Raw genomic sequence first — 19,434 nt, 5'->3', positions numbered from 1 at the left:
AGCAGGAACAGCACGAAACCAGTGACAAGAATGGATGGCACAAGGGGGCTCAGAGTGCCAAATGTTACCAAAATCTTTTTTATCAATCAATCTTTACAGTATGAAAGTGGATTAACTTTGTTCATGTCTATATTAGTTCATTGTATACACTCTGATGTAATGACACGTTACAATTTTCCTGGAGGCTTTGGTGTTTTTCGTGCTCAAGTAAAACAAATCAAAGGACAGCCTGGTCCTGGAAATAAGGACTTTGCTCATGGAAGGATAAAGGATATTCCTGAACACCAAGCTAATGCCAACATCTCAGACTCTCTGACACTTTATTCAAACCCTCACAGTGTTTGGTGTCACAAACCAGTAACTCCAGCAACCAGGGATGCCTGGATCCTGTATTTGTGGAAATAAGGTTGATTTGCAATATTTTACTCCAATTAGTAAGTGTGCGTGCTAGTGATTAGTTAAATTGTGTTGTATCTGAATTTTAAGGGGTGTAAAAACCTTGTGTGAAACCAGATATGGGGTGCCCCAATTTGGATGCACAATGAATAATTATTTATCTATGTAATTATTGAATGAGTAATTATTTACCTTTGTAATTCTACATTTTGCATCCCAGCCTCTCTCCTCAAGTCAGCACAGGCCAGTCGTGAATTTTCTTAATGCCAAAAGGGTAAAACAAAGAGGTGACCTCTGAACAGGAGACACAACCTTCCCCCAAAACTGAAGGAAGATCTTTCTAGTGAATAAATCAGCGAATCATTTGTTCTGTCACCAAAGAGGGAGATGTCAGAGCTTGCCACTTCTGATCCTCGAGGTTCTGGGAGAGCACAAGGATGGAGAACAACTCTGGCCAGGCCAGCCCAGCCATGTTTGGGAAATGGGGCAGGGAGGAAGGGGAGAAATCCAGGACAGAGCAGCCTGGGCCACCCCACATCACCCCCAGCTTCCCAGCAGCAGGAGCCAAATGTGAGTGGTCCCCTCACCTGCCCATGCACCTCTCCTCCAGGCGCTGACCTGGAACCCACAATCACTCCTCTCCCCCATGGATGATCCAAACTTCTGTTTAGGTATTTTTAAAAAAAATTAGGTCAGAGGAATCTGTTCAAGAAGGAGCTCATTAACTACCTTTGTGCAATAAATACCAAGATGCACCCTTTTCCTTGTGTTTTGAACTGAAATCACCCTCTTGCTTCTCTTTTCTGACACAGCAAGACCAGACACCAGCTTGTATAGAGCCTCATAGTAATAAAAATAAAATAGTGATAAAAATCTGTAATAAACAGAGGTAATTCTGTAATAAATACAGAGATAATTCTGTATTTGGAGAAACAGGGACTCAGCAGAATACCTCGCCCAGCCCAGCCCTCCCATCCCCATTCCTTCCAGCACACTTCAAGCTCTCTTTTTTTTCTCCTGAGGATGAGAAGACACTCCTGACCCTGTGAGCTGCACCAGTGCTGCCTGTCGGAATCCTGAATAAACTGAATTTCCCACCACTGTTCCCGTTGCCCCCGAGCGCGTGGCAGCGGCACAGACAGCCCACCAGCTGCCAACAGGAATTTCAGCACTTTGTCAATTATGCAAAAATAAGAGGATTTGGGCTGATCCTCCCCAAAGTTACCCTGGTAGTCTCTGCTGTCTTGGTACAACTTGCCTGCAAGTTGGAGAGGAACCTGCAAGGGAAGGTGCACGGTGTCTGTCACTGCCTCTGGTGGGATGGGTAAGGTTTGGGACTTTGCCTGTTATCCCCACAGCTCAGAGCTGTCCCAGCAAGGAAAAGGGGATTATTGATATAATATTGATATAAAGGAAAAGGATGTTATTGCTATAATAAGAGAGGCTCTGTATCTGAGAGTCTCTGCAGTTCTGTCCCTCCCCTGCAGGTCAGTGTCTCCTCTTGGGGATGCTTTTGGCCCTGCAGCAGCCACGCCATGTGCTCAGCAGGGAGAGCTCATCTGCCTGTGAGATCCTGGAGTATATTTAAATCACCTTCCTCAGGAAAGATGTTGTTTAAACTGCAATCAAGCCAGCCAAAAATAAATAAATAATCATTTACACACTTCTGTAAACAAAGAAATGAAAGCACTGTGGAGCTGCTGTTACCCCAAGAGTGGGTCACGACCTCTTCCTGCTTTGGGGAACGGAACTGAGATGAAAAGTGGACTTTAAAAGAGAATTAACTGCCAAAAACATTCACTTTTGGTAAATAGAAGGTTTTGATGATACTTCCATTGGAAAGCAGGGAGGCTCTGGGCCCAAACACGAGCGCTGGATTTTGATGTATGCTGTTGACTTCCCAAACACAGAGCAATTTGTAATAGCTTTGCCACGCTGTTGTTTTCAAAGCTCCTGCTACATAACAAGCATTTATTTCTGACCACAAAATTACATTTATTCAACAGAAAGCAGCTCAGGGTCTTTAAGAGGTTAACTTCTGGAGTGCTTGGCTGCTCTCCAGCCTCCCTACGAGCATCAGTGCTAACGCAAGGCACACAACAGCACCCAGGCTGGCCGTGATTAATAGAGTGCTGAACACGCTGCTTTCCACATACACACACTTTTCATTCCCTTGCTTCCATAGATCATGGACTTATCCTCAAAATATCTGACTGAAATTGAATTTGGCTTCTCTCTCAACCGTTCATTTCCTATGTTATGCAAGGTTATATCCTTTTCTGCATGAGCAGAACCAAACCAGCTGCAGCTTTTGAGAAGAAAATGTGTTTTCAATTATGAAGTTGGCCTGAATATTGAACCACAGTTCTACTGCTGCTCTAATTGAGCCATCATGGAGTGAATGTACAGGAAAGAAATTGTATTAATTAGGTTTGGATATTTAACATAAGGAAATTAAAGGGGGTAAAATAGAAAAAATATGAGTATCAGCTCAGGAATAATCTCTCAAAATGCAGAAGGAACGTTAAGTCTGAAGTGGTTTAGGCACACACATTATTAGAGTACTCCTTCAAAGACATGATTAGTAGTTCCAGCACATCAAACTGATTTTCAGCTTCTGTTGTCTGCATATGGAAAATTATTAAATTACTGACTGACCAAATTAATAGTTTAAAGAGCAATTCAGCTGAGTGGGGAGCCAGAGTGGTCTCATCAGAATGGCAATACCCTTAAAAGTACTTGCTCTGGGAGAAGAATATGAGAAATGGCTTTCACAGACATCAAGTCCAGCATGTTGTTTTGGAGTCTGTGCCTTAGAGGGTTCTCCAAATGAGGGATTACTGCATTACTGTTGGACAGTGCTCTTATGCCACATGAAAAGAATGCTAATGACCTCAGGAAATCCTTTCCCAGCCTTAAAATATCTGTCTGATGACTTCACAAATACAGATTCCAACATTAGACTTCCATACCACAACTTCAGTTCTGTGAATTAACATAGTCCAATAACATCCTTACTTTTTAATTTTTTTTTTCAGATTTCATGTACAAATATCCATCCACTGATGTACCCATGGTAAAGCACAATGACCTACCCAAAACACAGCTTATTCAGACAGCTGATGGCAGGGATGCCTTGCTAATTATATATAGTAATCATGTCATGATTGCATGGTGAAGCTCTTTAACCTTTCCTGATTCTGTCCTGTATTTAGCCCAGCATAGGGAGAGGGAACCATTAATAAGTTGCATCCTCAAGTTAATGGCAAGGAAAAGGAAAAGCAAGACAGAGATTTAAGATCAAAATGACAGGAATTTTACACTTCTGAAATTAATGACTTTTAACTGTCTTGCTCACAATAGCATATTTACACCACCCAGACCTTAAATCTTCCAGGGAAGGCAGAGAAGTTACCCACAGATTTCAAAAGAACAGTACCATCAGCTCTGAAGCAGACACAACATTCTGTTAAATTAGAAAACTGCCTTCAAATTTCCATTAAGATCCTAAATAAGGAAAAAGTACTATAATAAAACTATTCTCCAGTGATGAATTAATAGGGGCTCATGCTGAACTAGGAATGCATTTGAAAATTTGTAGTATGCTAAATTCCATTTCATAGTGCTTTTACTTTAACTCTTATCATAAAAAATCCAGTTACTTAACGCACTCAGATCTATACAAAAAAAGTTATTTCCAAGTACTAATGGAAACTGAATATTTGATAACTGGAACAGTTGTAATCTGAATGGATGAGATAAATAACTAAGGAATACAGAATGTTCTGCTTTGTCCGGTATTTATAAATTCATATGATATAAAGGGAAAATACTGGGGGGAAGTATCAACATTCCATGCTGAAACTGAAGAGAAAAATTGGCTAAAGTGACCTGTGGGTTTGTTTAAAAAAGCCAACTTGCCCCAGGTTTACCAGCAGCTCCCATAAATCGTGTTTGGGAGGGGACATAAATACCTGAGCTTAACTTCCCCTCTCTCCAAGTCACGTCAGGCTCACCCAGGCACAGTTCAAGGACAGTTTAAGTCAACCTGAGCTGACACATTTGTGCTGCTCCTGTCCCTGGCTTTGCTCTCCTGGCCTCTCCCCTGCACTGAGCTGCTGCTCTGAACCCACCTGGTGGGAAACTAAGCCAGCAAAAAGAGGGGAAAAACCCAACTTTGTGCTGAATGTGGGCTCACAGCAGAAAAAGTGCTGAGGAAGGCAGGGGTGGGGAGCAGGAACAAAGCAATATCCATGTAAAGCTGCTTAAACACCTGGGCTTATCTGAGCTGCCTCCATCCTCTGACCTGCTGGCCCTCCCTGGAGCCCAGAGCCCTGTGGACAGTTCAGCCCACGTGGGATTGGCAAAAGCCCATTTCCCTTCTGATGTGGAGTCCAGTTTGTTATTCCATGCCAAAAGCTCCTAATTCTGTCCAACAGCAGAGTTTGGGCAAAGGATGAGGCAGCAGCAGCAGTGGGGGGTGGACACAGGAGTCAGAGGGAGACTCCAACAGGGAAATGGAGAATTTGCATCAGGCAAGAACCTTTATCCTCAGCCCTGAGTGAGCAGCTGGGGGTGCCCCAAAGCTCCACATTCCCACCCACCATGCCTGTGGAGGCGGCTCCTACAGCATTCCCCACTCCTGCTCCAGGACACTCACCCTCCAGCAAAGGGGCCCTAAAATACATTTACTCTCACCACTTCACTTGCCTCTGTTTTATTTATTCACTGCTGTTGATTTTTTTTAAAAAAACCCAAAATCATAGAATCACTGAAAGGTTTGGGTTGGAAGGGACCTTAAAGCCCATCCTGTTCCACCTCCCTTGTGCACCTTCCACTAGAGCAGGTTACTCAGAGCCCCATCCAGCCCGGCCTTGAACACTTCCAGGGACAAATGTGGGGCTGAAAACTGATGTCTGTGGAGTAAAATAGGGGAACCTCTTGCCCTATTCCTCCTCCCTGCTCACATCCCATCCCACAGGTACTGTGTGACCAAAAGGTCCCTCTGCCAGCTCCTCCCAGGACATTAAATATCACCTGCCAGGTAATAAATTATTGCCAGGCAGTCCCAGGGGGCTGCTGAGGTCAGTGTCTGTTCCCAGCAGTGCTGCTCCTGAGCCTCTCAAGGGACAGGAATTGAGGCATCTCCTGTGGATTTGAAATGGAGAGAAGCCTATTTGCTCAACAAAGCTTGTTTTTGAGATACCCAGAGCAGTTATCTCCTGGTGTTTTAGAGAGTCAGCCTTAACAACAACCAGAAACCAGATCTATATCCTGAACAATCAAATATAACTCAACAGAACAGGCTCATATCCTTGGTATTTTGATTTGTCTCCAAAACAAGATACAGTAATTACATCTATAATCAAATACCATAATTCACAGTTTAATGTGGTGCATTTATGTAGTCAATCATGATTAGTTCAGGTTTTTTAGGTTTCTGAAACCCAGTCTCAATTAGGGAGACTGGAATCACCAGCTCAGAGATTCAGCAGCACAATCTTTTAATGTATTTGTGCTTCATTTACGTAACAGGGGATTACAACAGCAAATTTTACTCTGGTGAGGTTGAATTGATACCAAAATAAACTTCACTTTTATATCAGAGAAGCAAAACTAAAGGAGAGGAGTGTGTGTGAGCCATGCCAAGGTAACAGGGAGCTGTCTCCACCAGGGAAGATCTAATGGAAGAATCTCCTTCACTGTAGCCAAATTTAAATTTATGCTTTTTACTTGATCCTCAGACATTCCCTTCATTAAAGAACAGTGCTGAAAGCACACATGCACTTTTCAGTCAGTGCATTGCAAGCTTGAAACTGAAGTGAAAAGGTTCTGAAAGCACTGCAATGCACTCAGAGCAATTTTAAAGTGTAAATTTCCATTGGCAAACGGACTCACACAAGTCATTCTTTGTTCTCACAAATGTCTGTTGGATATATCAAGGACAAAGTTATCCTGTTTATTTATTTATTTCTACCAATACTTGGGAAATCAGGTTGTAAAACAAAAAGTACCATGCTGCTTTGAAATGAGGGATTATTACCTGGTTGGGACACAGATTTAGCAGGATGTAGAGGTGATCAGGATTGCAAGCCTCACTAAAACCCCTATCCTGCAAACATGCTCCTGAACTTCCCTGTGCTGATGGGACTGCCACAATCTAAAGTCAGTGAACAGCTCACGGGCTGAGGAAGTGCTGGAACACAATTCTTGAAGGGCAGAGCTGTGTGATGTGGATCAGTGTGAGCTCAAGCTTCCATCCAGCACCCCAGGCAGGCACGGAGTTTTACAAGGACAAATTTAATTCCCACCCTCCCTCCCTGATGCTTCCTGAGCAGCACAACCACAGCTCAAATGGAAAACTCTAATTGGCCCAGCTGCCTTTGCCTGTAGAAACCCTTCAGAATAACAACAGTTGGCTTCTAAACTCCTGAGCACTCTGCTGGTGTGTTCTGTGAGGGGAAACCCAAGTGGGAGCCAGCAGTGGGGCTGAAGCCTCTGCAGCCTCTCCAACAAACCCCTGCCAACCCAAGGTTTTCCCTCATCCCTCTGCAATACAATGTTTTACGGCTGAAAAGCTTTGCAGGGAGAACAATTTGCAGTATTTTGGTGTTTTATGAGGGCACTGCACTGCATTCATTAACAGCTCAAGCTGTAGGGTCAGCGAGGCCCAGTGAGCTGGATGGGCCACCTGGGTCCCTGCCACGGTGACAGAGGGTCAGAGCAAAGAGATGTGACCAGTTTAGATTGTCCAGCACAAACCCTGAATCACAGAATGACCTCGGTTGGAAGGGACCTTAAGGATCTTCTTGTTCCACACCACTGCCATGGGAAGGGACATGTTCCTCTATCCCAGGCTGTCAGTGTTGTCACCTTATTGCAGGGGTTCCACACTGTTGTCTTCTCATCACGAAAGTTCCACACCTTGGTGTTTCTCGTGGGCATCTCCTCAGAGCTCTGACTCTTTGTTCTCCACAAAGCAGCCAACAAACTCCAACTCCCTTCCCAACCAGCCACCCCACTCTTTTATAGCATCTTCTCACTGGTCACAGCTGTGGCCTGGTAAAGTCAGGCCCGCTCCTAATCTTTGATAATTGACCCAGCTGCAACTCCTTAGGGGTAAGATTACTTTCTACATTATCTTTATTTTCTTATATTCTATGCCCCTACAGCTCAGAGCCCCATCCAACCTCGTTTTAAACACTCTCAGGGATGAGGCAGCCACAGCTTGTCTGGACAACGTGTGCCAAGGCCTCCCCACCCTCACGGGAAAGAATTTCTTCCCAATATCCAATCTAAACCTGTTCTTTCTCAGTTTGAAGCCATTTCCCCTTGTCCTGTCCTGCTCTTGTAAAACCTCCCTCTCCATCTTTCAGGCTCCCTTCAGGTGCTGACATTCCCTGCACACACAAAATGCAAAGGGCTGAGCCCTGAGGGCTCTGTGGCCACACCAGGCTCATGTGAAGCAGCACTGAAAACGTGATAAGAAGCAGAAGCAGCTCTTACCTCTCCCTGGAAACTCTTCAGTAATGGAGCTACCTGTTTGCGCAGGTCCTGGAAGACACAAGCAGGATATGCCATCAGAAACACTGGGAAGGACAAGTCATCATCGTGTTTTTCCTGATGTTATTTTCAGTTCTCAAGTGTTACTTCAATTCTGGTTGTGTTTTCTGGGAGATTTGATGAAAACAGAATTATACCTGGAGTTCACTTTGAGCAGGTGTGAATTTCCAGTTTGACATACACCTGCATGTACTGCAAATGGTAATAATTATCCAAACTGTGAGGGGCTGGCTAAGCACTGAATGCCTTCAGTCCTCTAATTCAGCTGAAACATGAATGAGATTAGTAGTAAATGTCTCTATCTACCTCCACAGCAGTGACACCTCTGAACTAATGCCAAGGAAATTCCCACAAATGGAAGCCAGGCTTAAAGGAAGATGATTCTGGACCATCGTTTCAACTACAAGTGTTGCCATTTTGAAAAATCTCTCGTTTATTTATTATTTTCCCAAGAGTGTTCTGGCTTTAGTCATCAGAGAACTGGAGCTCATGGAAGATGACAAGTATTATTTGTTAGTTTCTGTATAACTCTACATTTCTTCTTCCAAATTACAACACACTCAGTGCTACAAAATTCATTAAAACACTGCCCACAAAATCACTCTAAAGGTTTATAGCATATTTTTACTTAGCAACTGAGATAATTTAGGACAAAAAAGGTACATTTACTGTACATAAAATTTTCTATGGCTTCGCCTCTAAGCTGGTTTGGGTCTAATTCACTTACAAATTCAAGAATTCTTATTATGTGTGTGCCTGAAGAATAAAATCCAGTAACTTTGCAGAGGCCACTATTAGTCATGCATAGCCAAGATGCTGCATTCCTGCTTTTGCCACTGAGAAGGCACAAACAGCCACTTCATGGTGCACTTCCAGCTGGAAGAGGATTAAAGCAATAACCTGAAGCTCCATCACCTGGGAGGGCAGCACTGATGCTGCTGCAGGGAAAGGGGGATTTCCCATTGGTGGAGATTTCCAAGGCTCAGCTGAGCAGAACTAGTGCTAAAGGAGTGCTACAGACCCATTTTTAAGGCCAGGTGAGATTTGGTCAGACTCTGGACAACCCCTCCAATTCTCCTTCAATGCTCTGGTAACATTGCCCACAACTGGAACAGTCACCATGAAATTTTCCTCCCTCCACACAGGCCACAGTCCCTGAGCTACCTGAACCTCATGCAGGGGGTCACAAAGACATCTTTGAAGCATTTTCTCTATATACAAAAGGGTCTGTTGAGGCCTGAAGCTTTTCAGAAAAGAAGGTGACCTTAAAAAGTTGGGAAATTCTCTTTTCCAACACATTTACTTACACATGTACAGTCATGCAACATATTGGATGTTAAACCACTCACCAAAACACTCTCAGCCTTGGGTTTAATCTGATTTTCCTGAAGGAAAAGTAGGCTTTTGAGAGAAGTGATTTTTGTCATTTAAATGACAAGTCATGCAGAGAGTTGGAGTATCAGGAGTTCTCCCACTCCCTGAGAAATGGCTTAGGGGGCCCAAGGCAAATGAAGCTATCAAAGACAAATGATCAGTCAAATTTCACTTGCGACATGGTTATTGCACTAAAATACAGCTTAATCCCCATCAAGTCAAGGATAATATTGCAGCTTTCTGAGCTGCCTCTTTGGACTGAACCAAACTGTGCTTCTGTTCTTAGGCCAAGCCAAGTCACCCCAATGTGTCCTGATAAATCCTGCTGCCTGTTTTGGGACACAAAAAGGTTGGACACTGTCCTTGTGGATCCCAAACATCTACAAATTACACTTCTACCAAAGCAAACTGGCAGGTTGAGCAGCTTTTCCCCACTCCTTGCCTTCTCAGGGAGACCTGAGGGCTGTGCACATTTTAGAACGTGTTTTCTTTGTAACCTGATGATGCTGACATTGAAAAAAGTAACAATAACCACTGATGGCAAAATAAATGCCCACATTCAAGGCCAAAATCTGGCAGAGGCAGTTTTAGTGCCCAGTGAAATTACAAACAGAATTAGATTTACAGCCTGGATACCGGCACCCTTTATAAAATCAGGGAAAATTACATCATCCAAGCAAAACAACTTTTCTTGAAATAAAAATCTCAGCTGGTTGAAAATCACTGGGTTTAGGGCTTTTGTCCCTGATATTGCCTCTGAATTTACTGACTTGTTTGGCACCAGCCAGAAAAGTGATGTCAGAAGTGAAAGCAGAAATACAGGAGATGTAATCCCAGATCCAGAGGCAGGAGAATGTCATCCTTGCTCCTGTGGCCATGGCAAGCCCTAGCCAAGATCCTGCTATTTAACTGCCTCCTCTGGCACATCCTGACTTCTGAAAGACAGGATTTGCAGCACTTTTTATTTCAGGATATAAACTATGTCAGGACTTCACCTTCATATTCATCTTGAATAATGAGGGATGTTGTTGTTGGCTGTTTGTAGCAGCAGAGAGGGAGAGAAGCAGGGTGGAGAGGAATAGAGGGAGCATCTCAAGGCCATGAAAACAGAAACAAAAAGGGAGAAAACTTTTCAAGTGAATTAATTTAGTCAATTCAGGATGCTAAACACTAATCCCAGCAATCAGAACGTTACCAAGCAAAATTCATCATGGGAAAACATGCTTGATTCAGACAGCAGCTTGTGCTGGGAGTAAAACTGCTTTTAAAATATTTCCTGAGAGAGGAGAAGGCAGCTCAGGGTGATCTGGCTCCATTGGCAAGCAATGGTTTATCCCACTGCAATCCATTTGGGGCAATCCCAGGACACATCAGAGCACACACCTGAATGGGGTAAATGCTTTGACAACTTGAAATCCTCACAATAACCTGAAATCTGTTGCAGCTGAACAATTGAGACAGAGCAAACAGGCCAGGAAAGGGAACTGCAGCAATGTGAGCCAGTGTTTTAAACTCAGCTCCATGCAGGTGAGTGGATAAATGGCACACACCACAGCAAAAGGCATAAACACCTTTTTCACACCAGTTTTTCTTTTCTCCCCTCTTTTCCTGCCTTGCCCTTGGAAAGAGTTTATAGGAAAGAGTTTATAGGGTGCTTTTATAATTCCTTCCTCAGCAGAACAACATCAAAACTTGAGACAGCTCACAACCAAAGGGAAATAAAAATAAACAGACAGAAGTCAAGAATACATATGCCTCAAGTCACAGCTCTGCTGGGGAGATTTATTTTTGGCAGTTTGGAAAATTTTCTCATCAGACTTTGTCTCAAAATATTACACTGAACTTCAAACAGAATTTTACCTTCTTTACACTAAATTGAACAGGAAGAAGGACGTTCAGTTCAGACCCAGGGGAATCTGCAGTGTTGGTTAGCAAGGACACTGGGTGATTTATTATCTGTTTAAAGTGTGGTGGCCTTTACTGCCTGGGCTGTGATCAAAACAGGAAAAGCATCCAGGCTCCAGCCCTCACAGAGCTACCAAAACACTGCAGCCAAGCAGAACAGCTGAAAAGGATCCATGCAAATGAACATTAAAACAAATTGTAATTTATCAACACAAACACACTGAAATATTTGGGTATAGGAATACAATCCCATTATTAGCCTACTTTTCCATGCCATCTAAATACATGCATTCTTCCTCTCTGGATGATTTATCAGGAGTAGAGCAGTTTTCTGAAAAGGGCTCTATCACAGACAAACTCAGTATCTGATGAAGAGCCCATGAATGAGCATGCTGTATCATTATCTGAATCAAATCTGATGGCTGAAAGCTAATACAGCATTTCCTCTTTACAAGAGTAAAAACAATGAGTTTATATTTTGATCAAGTAGCTAAACAATGAAATCTGAATCCACATAATTTTTAACTCCCTTTCCATTCTCATTAAAAATAACTCCCCGGAAAATAAACCAAGAATAAATCTGTGTTAAAATCCTGGGCAACAAATGTGTCTTTCTGACAACTAAACTACATTATTTATCTAGATCTTAATACCCTGTGTAGAGTACAAAGGACACAGCAATGGCCAGGCTACCAATGCTGTATTTGTAATTTACTTGAGGTCTGAAGCTACACAAGCACCCTCTGATCTCCTCACAGGCTGCTCCATCTCATTTCCCTCCCAAATGCTTATCTCTAAATGTCACAACAAGAGCCCTCTGACCTCAGTTTGATAAATTGTCCCAGCAGATCTGAGCTTGACCTACACACCTTTATCATGTGCACAAGCACAGTGCCCCGTGAAAGAACCCAGCCCCAAACCCTGGGTGAACATTCCAGCGTGGGGCTCCCTGGCCACACTTCCCACCAATTGTTGTGTATTCTGTCTGCTGGAGCCAGGCAGGGGCTGGGGAATGTCCCTGTGTCTGGCACAGGGATCCTAATGAGGAACAGCCCGTGGGTGACATCACCAGTTCAGCTGTCACAAACCATTCTGGAGCAGCCTCATCATGGGAGATGCTGTGGATTCCCCTTCCCCTCCTGTGTGCCTTTCCCTGTCTGCCCACGTGGAATAAAGCACTGAACTGCCCTGTGCTCTGAACTAGCAGGGGCTGGACAGCCTGACCCCACATTCTTTCTCGTAAGAACTTTAAAAAAGAAAGAAAAAGAAAAAAAACCAACACAGGATAACCTCCAGACAGCCCCCAGGGTGTACTGGCTGTGCAGGGGGGTGTTTGTAATTCCATCAACACCTAACATTTCCCATCCCTGGACATGTTCAAGGCCAGGCTGGATGGAGCTTGGAGCAATCTGGGCTAGTGGAAGGTGTCCCTACCCATGGCAGGGGTGGAATGAGATGAGATTTAAGGTCCCTTCCACCCCAAATCATTCCATGATAAGAAATAGCCCAGCTGAGGGGGAGCTCTCCTGCCAAAAACTGTGCCAGGTTTATGCCCCTCTCCCCAGAGGCAGCATGCTGGGAGGGTGGATGTCTGCTCCTAGAGACTGGGAGGATGTTTATCCCTCACAACTAGGGCTCTGCACACTCCATCCACCCCACTATTATCTCCAGAATGTTGCTGAGCTTCCCATAAACTCAGCTGAAAGGGGGAGAGGTGAGAGGGAGCCAAGCACGAAGGATTTGGGAAGAACGCTGGCATCAACTTCTGAGGTGTGTTTGATTATTGTGTACTTCAAGGACACAACTTGTCACCATGAAACACACAAATCAGCAAGTTAACCATAATTAGGAGTAAGCAGTTCTGCTGGTTAATTAGAGAGAGGCAGCAAGCACAGATGCTTCGCCCTGCTATGGGGAAATGCGTGAAGGGGTCGGGATCACTCAGACACCTACCAGTGCAAAATACCAGATTTAAATATTCTTTCTTTGTATTATGAAAAAATACAGAGTATTCTATTTTTTTTTCCACCAGAAATCCTGAGCACATGTGATTGGGGGTGTACTAAAGGAAACATTTAAGTCTTTATATTTAATTAGTTCCAGCAAGTTCGACTTTGCTTTAATCTGAAAGAGATGAAACTGAAATCCCAGCTAGTTGTTCAAACAGGTATTATACAGTAGCTTAGATGACTTACTTAATTCCTAAAATATAAGGCAAAGTAAATCATATGAGTAAACAATTTGTTGCTCAATTTACACTTTGATTTAATGAGATATAAAACCTCTTATTGCTTAAGGCTGCTGAAGTATTTACTTGAAATCCAATCATTAAAGAATGAATCACAATCATATCAATCTTCTGAGATATTTTTAGTTATTTCAATACACTAACATGCCAGTGTTTTCTCTGTACAAAAAACCACTCTTTTTAAGTCACATTTATAGATATGTTTCAACCTAGCACAATGATAAATAAAAAATCTTGATTTACAGTAGCAAAACGTACACCACAGTACTTTCAGAAATATTTCAAGCTCACAGATCTTGTGCAAATTCCATTAGCTTTAATTATTTATTAGCAGTAGATTTAGATTACTGTTCTTGACCTATTTTTCAGTGTATGGACCCACCCAGCAAGAAGTGAAAAAATATTCCATTTGTGAAGGGCTGATTTAGTGAGTGCAGATTTCAGCCTGGAGTGGAACACTGAGCAAAACCCTGGGCACTGTAATTCAGAGAGGTTCCAAAGTAGGGCCTGCAGAATAAACACTGATAGAGGTTTCCTTGAAAAGAGACAGAATTTTTGCTGTTTGACCACTTCAGACAATTTTGCAAGACTTGCAGCCATGTGACAATCCCAAGGGAAGGGACAGCAGACCCATGGAGAAATTCCAAGAGTTTCTTTGTGGAAATTCCCTGGTGGGTCCTACTCAGCCATGGGGAGAGGGGTGAAGAGGGAGAATTTTGGGGCTGGTCCTGTGACCCCTTGCAGTGGCAAGGTGCAAAGTGTGCTCTTCCCAAGCTGGGCAAAACAGAGATTCTGGGAAGGAGCCTCCTCACTGGGCTGGGACTTTGCTTTCAGTGGAATTTGCCTGAGTCTTAATGGAATCCTCTTATGGTTTCTTCCAAGTTCAAATAAACAAAAAGCTCACAGGTTTACTCTGGGCCTGTGCAGCCACATCCAAACAGCCTGGGGACCTTCACAACTGTTTAAAAAGAGAGGAACTGTTGCACCATATATATGTATGGAAGTGTGTGTATATATACACACATACACTGTGCAGAAGAGAAAAAAGATTTTTAAAACTAATTTTACAAGTTAACATGGGTGAACTGAGCTTTTTAGCATCATGTGGCAAGCCTGGTATCATTTATAAAGCAGTGAGTTAACAGTGGCTACGAAAGACATTGAGCAGGAACTCTGCAGAATTTTAAAAGTAGAGAGTTGCAAGGAAACAAAAAAATTAGTTCAAACAAAAATGATTCAGGTGGAGCTCTGGAAGGAGGTAATTCTAATGAAATGAAAGCCTGGCCACTAAAATTCCAGAAGGGAAAAAAAGGAAAGGATGACTTGAGTAACAGTTCACCAATACACACAGAAAATCAAGCACCACTTTTAACAAACATTAATTTAAAAAGCTTCCCACTGGACAGTGGCTTCATGGAGATTGTCCCTCTTGCTCTCTGGTTAAACCCAGTGCTGAAGGCTTGAGGTGACACCAAACATGCCATGACAGACCCTTGTCATGGGAAAAACCACGTCTGCATCATCCCAGGTCAGCAGAACTCCTTATTTGTGTAATGAAAACCCATCTGATACATGAAATAAATATTTCAGAACTTCTGAGGTGCACTGTTCTTGCCAGCAGGACAATCACATGGCAAAACCAGGAATGGCCATTCCTAGCTTAGGCCAGGATCCCTACACAGAGCAAAGATAATTGGAGCTTTATTAAGTACCTGCAGATGTTATTGGATGAGCCCATCTGTCCAATAAAATGGGAAATAAACTGACTGCTTAGTTGTGCAACCCAATATAGTTTTACATCCCCAAAAACCAGCCTCACCAACATTTGTCAAATTTTAACCAGAACTGCTCTGCCCCTCCATAAATTCCATGTTGTTCCACAAGCTCTCTGCCCCTGTGATTTGTGTCTTGCAGTGAAAGAGGTCCTGAACACTCCTCCCAAATCACACCCTGCAGCATTCCATCTTCCATCCACTGTATTTCCCACTCTGAAAGTCTATAGAGAAAGTATTCCTGACTCTCCCCTGGTTATCCACAATTACAGCCTGAACATCAGAGGTTTCTCTGCAGTGTAAAATGGGGAACTTCTGAAAAAAGGTAATTATTATGAGCCCTAAAAAATTAACGTGTCTAATGAGAGGCTAATGACAGGGGCCATGACTGCAGAAGAGGCACCTAAGTGCTGTGGTCCAATTAACAACACCAGTTCAAACACAGCCTAATGCTTCACATGGTGGATTTAGACAGAAGAATATTTAATGTGAAACCATAATTGCAGCTGTAATTTTCCATATTCCCTCCCCACAAGCAGGGCTGGAACCAGAGTGCATCCTACTGCATCCTGGGATGGTGGGTCAGGAGCTGGAGCTGTCTGCCAGCACTGGGCTCCTGGGACTGGGATTTCTCCTCAGGCTCAAGGAAAAGATGGGTCCAACCATTCAGAAATCATGAATCCCAATGTACTGCTTCATTTAGGAAAAGTGAGATTACTAAAAACCACTCATGTTTTAAAACCTGGTATTGATTTCCAGAATGCAAGGATCTTACTTTGAAGTTTCCAAGAAGAATAATTCTGTGTTAAATATAATACTGAGGAGCCAGGCTCATCCTCAGGGATCCTTACAGGATGCGGACTGGGGAGGAGGTGCTGCTGGGACATCGGGTATTGCAAAATTGTTTTCCTTACTTATCTTTTGCACAGAGATTACAAATGTAGCTGTGAGCAGCCCGTGCATTAATCACACTCTGACATACCTGCATGTAAGAACACAGGTGTATTTACTGATTTCTATCATTACACTCAGCCTTTTACTTTGATTTCAATGCAAGAAAATCCAATACTATGCAATCCACTACTAATCTTTTTATAAGATTTTCTTCTTAATCTTGATCCTGACCATGCAGTTTTATTCCAAAGCCAGTTGCTCCTACAGGAAACAAGTTGTTTCATGAGGACTTGAGTAAAAAGTCCTGCAAATACATGTCCTATATTTATTAAAACTCTCATGACCATCATCTCTGCTGTCTTTATGTTCTTTGTGACTTTTTCCATGCAGGGAGTGACTGGCTGTGGGTTCAGTGCAGCTAACATGATAACTTCAGATTCCAACAAAGATGAGAAATTCAAAGGGGAAAAAAAAAATAAAATTGACAACCTCAAAAACATCAGGATACAGACCCAAAGGTTTTTACTACATCTAATTTAGCATACCTGGTAAAAACACCTTGAAATTACTCTGTCATCTTGCTGACCTAAATAAAAAAACACAGCACAGAGCTTTTCATGTTGCTTCAGTGAGTGAAGCAATTCGGAGAAAACAAACTTTTGCTGCCTTTACACTTCCTGGCAAAACTCCTAAGGAAACAGGCTCGGGCCCATAATGCACATGCTTTGGGAGCACACAGTAGATAGAAATGAATCATCCAGATGAAAGAAAGCAAGAGCTCACTACAGCCTTATTCAATACATTTACTGTTTGTTCGTTGAACTTCAGAAATAAAAAACCCACATAAAGCTTTGGAGCAGCAGCATCCCCTCACAAGTGTAACATATACTCTCAGCTGGGATTAATTCCCAAATTCATGTGCTGAACTGTGAACTGTTCCAGTGTTCAGAGGGGGTGGGGAGAGAAAGGAGATAAAAAGAGCAGGGAAAGGAGCCCAGAGGATGGAAGATGAGGAAGGGAGACACGGGGAGCTGGAGCTGAAGCACAATCAGCTCGATGGCAGATTAAAATGAGGCACACTTGTATAATAATAAATCAGCAGAATTAATACAGGCTTATCTTCTACCAACTTAGAAGGGGGAGGTGACAAATTGCACTTGAGGACAAACAGTTTGACTGTTGCCAGCATAAGCTGAGTGTCTATAGGAAATGGCTAAATTTAGACAGCCAGCTTTTGATGAGAGCAACGGAAATTAATTCAAGTTTTTTGTCTGTGGTTTGTGTTTTGTTTTGTTTTTTTAAAGAGCTCTAGAATGTTACTCATCTCTTGAAACTCTTACCAAAAGAAGAGACTTCATAATGTACCATCCTCCCTGCCTACTCCCTCCTACTCTCCCCCCTATAAAAGGAAGAATTGCTCCTTTGGGCTACAGCAATTTAGGAACTTAATGCAGTTTAACAAATTCCCTATCTCTTGGCTGGAGCTGTTTGGCTCTGACAGATGAATCAGAGAAGTCCATAAACGTCTGGAGGATTCCTACAGACTTTTTCTTGCATGACTATATATGGCAACTACAGATCCAGTTATCTGCCATCGTTTTAACCTAAGCTTCAAACTTTTTACCTTACTCCTGGCTTTGTAGCAAACTTCCCTCAGCTGCAGCACTGCTAAATTAGACATAAACCGACAACTACTTTTCTCAAAAGTATTTTCCCACTCATTTCAATGCAGTAAAAAAAAACTTGAATTAAGATACACTTAAGTAAAAATTCACTTTTGTCAGTGCCTCTTGCCTCTCAGCAATACATTTCTGTGAGGGGTGACCCAGACTGTGATGCTGTGGAGCTCATGCTCTCATTCACACTGTCCTGCTGTCATTGAAGGTGGACCTCACCAAACAGCAGATGTTTTTCATCACTTATTACCTGAAATACCAAGTTACACCAAGTGCCATGAGAAGTCAAGCACCAACTGGCAACAGAGGCAAAATCCACACTTAAAAAAAAAAAAAAAGTCAAAACTGCCCGAGTGATGTACAGAGGGACTTACAAAAGAATTCCAGAAATGCCTGCAACACCCTATATCCAGAGAAATACTCAATAAACTTCTCCCTATCACCATCTTTTATACATCTGATCATTTTTACAAGATGCTGAAGTGTTCACATCAAAGCCAGCACGTGAAACAATACCAAAGGCTTTTAGCTGCATCCAAAGCAAAGGGTACACCAAGTTCAAGCACCTTCTTTAAGATAAATATTCCTAACATGCCTCAAAATGGACATCCAGGGCCACTGAGGGCTCAGGGCAGGAGCTCCTCAAAGCCAGGAGTGAAACAGGGTGAGCTAAACTGAAAGACTGGAAGCCAACACTGAGTTTTGGATGCAGAAACCACTACAGAGCTCACTTTTAAATGACATTTTAAGCAAATATCCAAAGCCAGCCTCTTCCTGGGCAAGATTTGTATTTGTACAAATAATGGCCCTGGTGAAACCTCAGCAGATGATGAAGGTTGCTCTGAACCGTGGGGCAGAGGCACAGAGCGCTGAGAGCTGCCAACACAAAATATAAGCACGGTCATGCTCCGGCTGCTGAAACACTCCTAGGAAATGCAGACAAAATAGTGAAAGAAAAAGCTACTGTTCAGAGGAGATTGTATCTTACCCAGCTGCTTATTAACACCGTGCAGTTCAAACAAGTTATTTTAAATTCCTGAAGGCACGCCGTGTCTGGAAATGCAGTGTTTGAATAAGCACTCCTAAGACCCAAAGCATATCAGGTTTTCCCACCTGACTACAGCCTTAGTGCTGATATTTCTAAATCAGGGAGCTCCCTCCTTGCCAGGTCAGGATAGACACTAAGGATCACCATGAGGGGGGCAAAAAAGGTAAAATTGGGCAAGTGACATCATAGAATCTCTGAATTGGTATCGATTAATCAAGCAATTTATCTGATTTTATAACTTCCATTTATTGGATCCTGATGATCCACTTATAAAAATATGTAATTGTTCATTTTTAAAATTGATTTTGGAATGGCTTGTGCAGCATTTGCTGGTCCATCACACCCGAGGACTGAGATATTCACCCATGCCAGTGATCCATCAAAACAGACAAGATCATTTCTGACGCTGCTCCCGAAGTTTGTACAAGAACAAGGAAACATTTCGGTGCCATCATCAGATAGTGGAGGCATAAACAACTGTTAGCACCTCTGGGGAGGGAGCAGGTATCACCCAGCTGCATTCCAGCAGTGGTTTTTCCTTAGGGCAGATGTAGGGAA

The 19,434-nt window shown here is 42.8% G+C and overlaps 1 protein-coding gene across 1 annotated transcript in view; it reads right to left on the bottom strand.

The window, feature by feature from the left end:
• CUX1 (cut like homeobox 1) overlaps positions 1–19,434 on the bottom strand; it is a 190,377-nt gene that overhangs the window by 127,702 nt on the left and 43,241 nt on the right. The window contains exon 2 of the mRNA XM_031060636.1: positions 7,903–7,950. The gene's annotated coding sequence lies outside the window, so the exon portion shown is untranslated. The remainder of the gene's footprint in view (positions 1–7,902; positions 7,951–19,434) is intronic.

Source organism: Geospiza fortis, unplaced genomic scaffold, assembly GCF_000277835.1.
Source record: "Geospiza fortis unplaced genomic scaffold, GeoFor_1.0 scaffold425, whole genome shotgun sequence".
Lineage (NCBI taxonomy): Eukaryota > Metazoa > Chordata > Aves > Passeriformes > Thraupidae > Geospiza > Geospiza fortis.
Note: the sequence above shows the minus strand (reverse complement) of the source record. Positions and strands in the feature narration are given on the sequence as shown.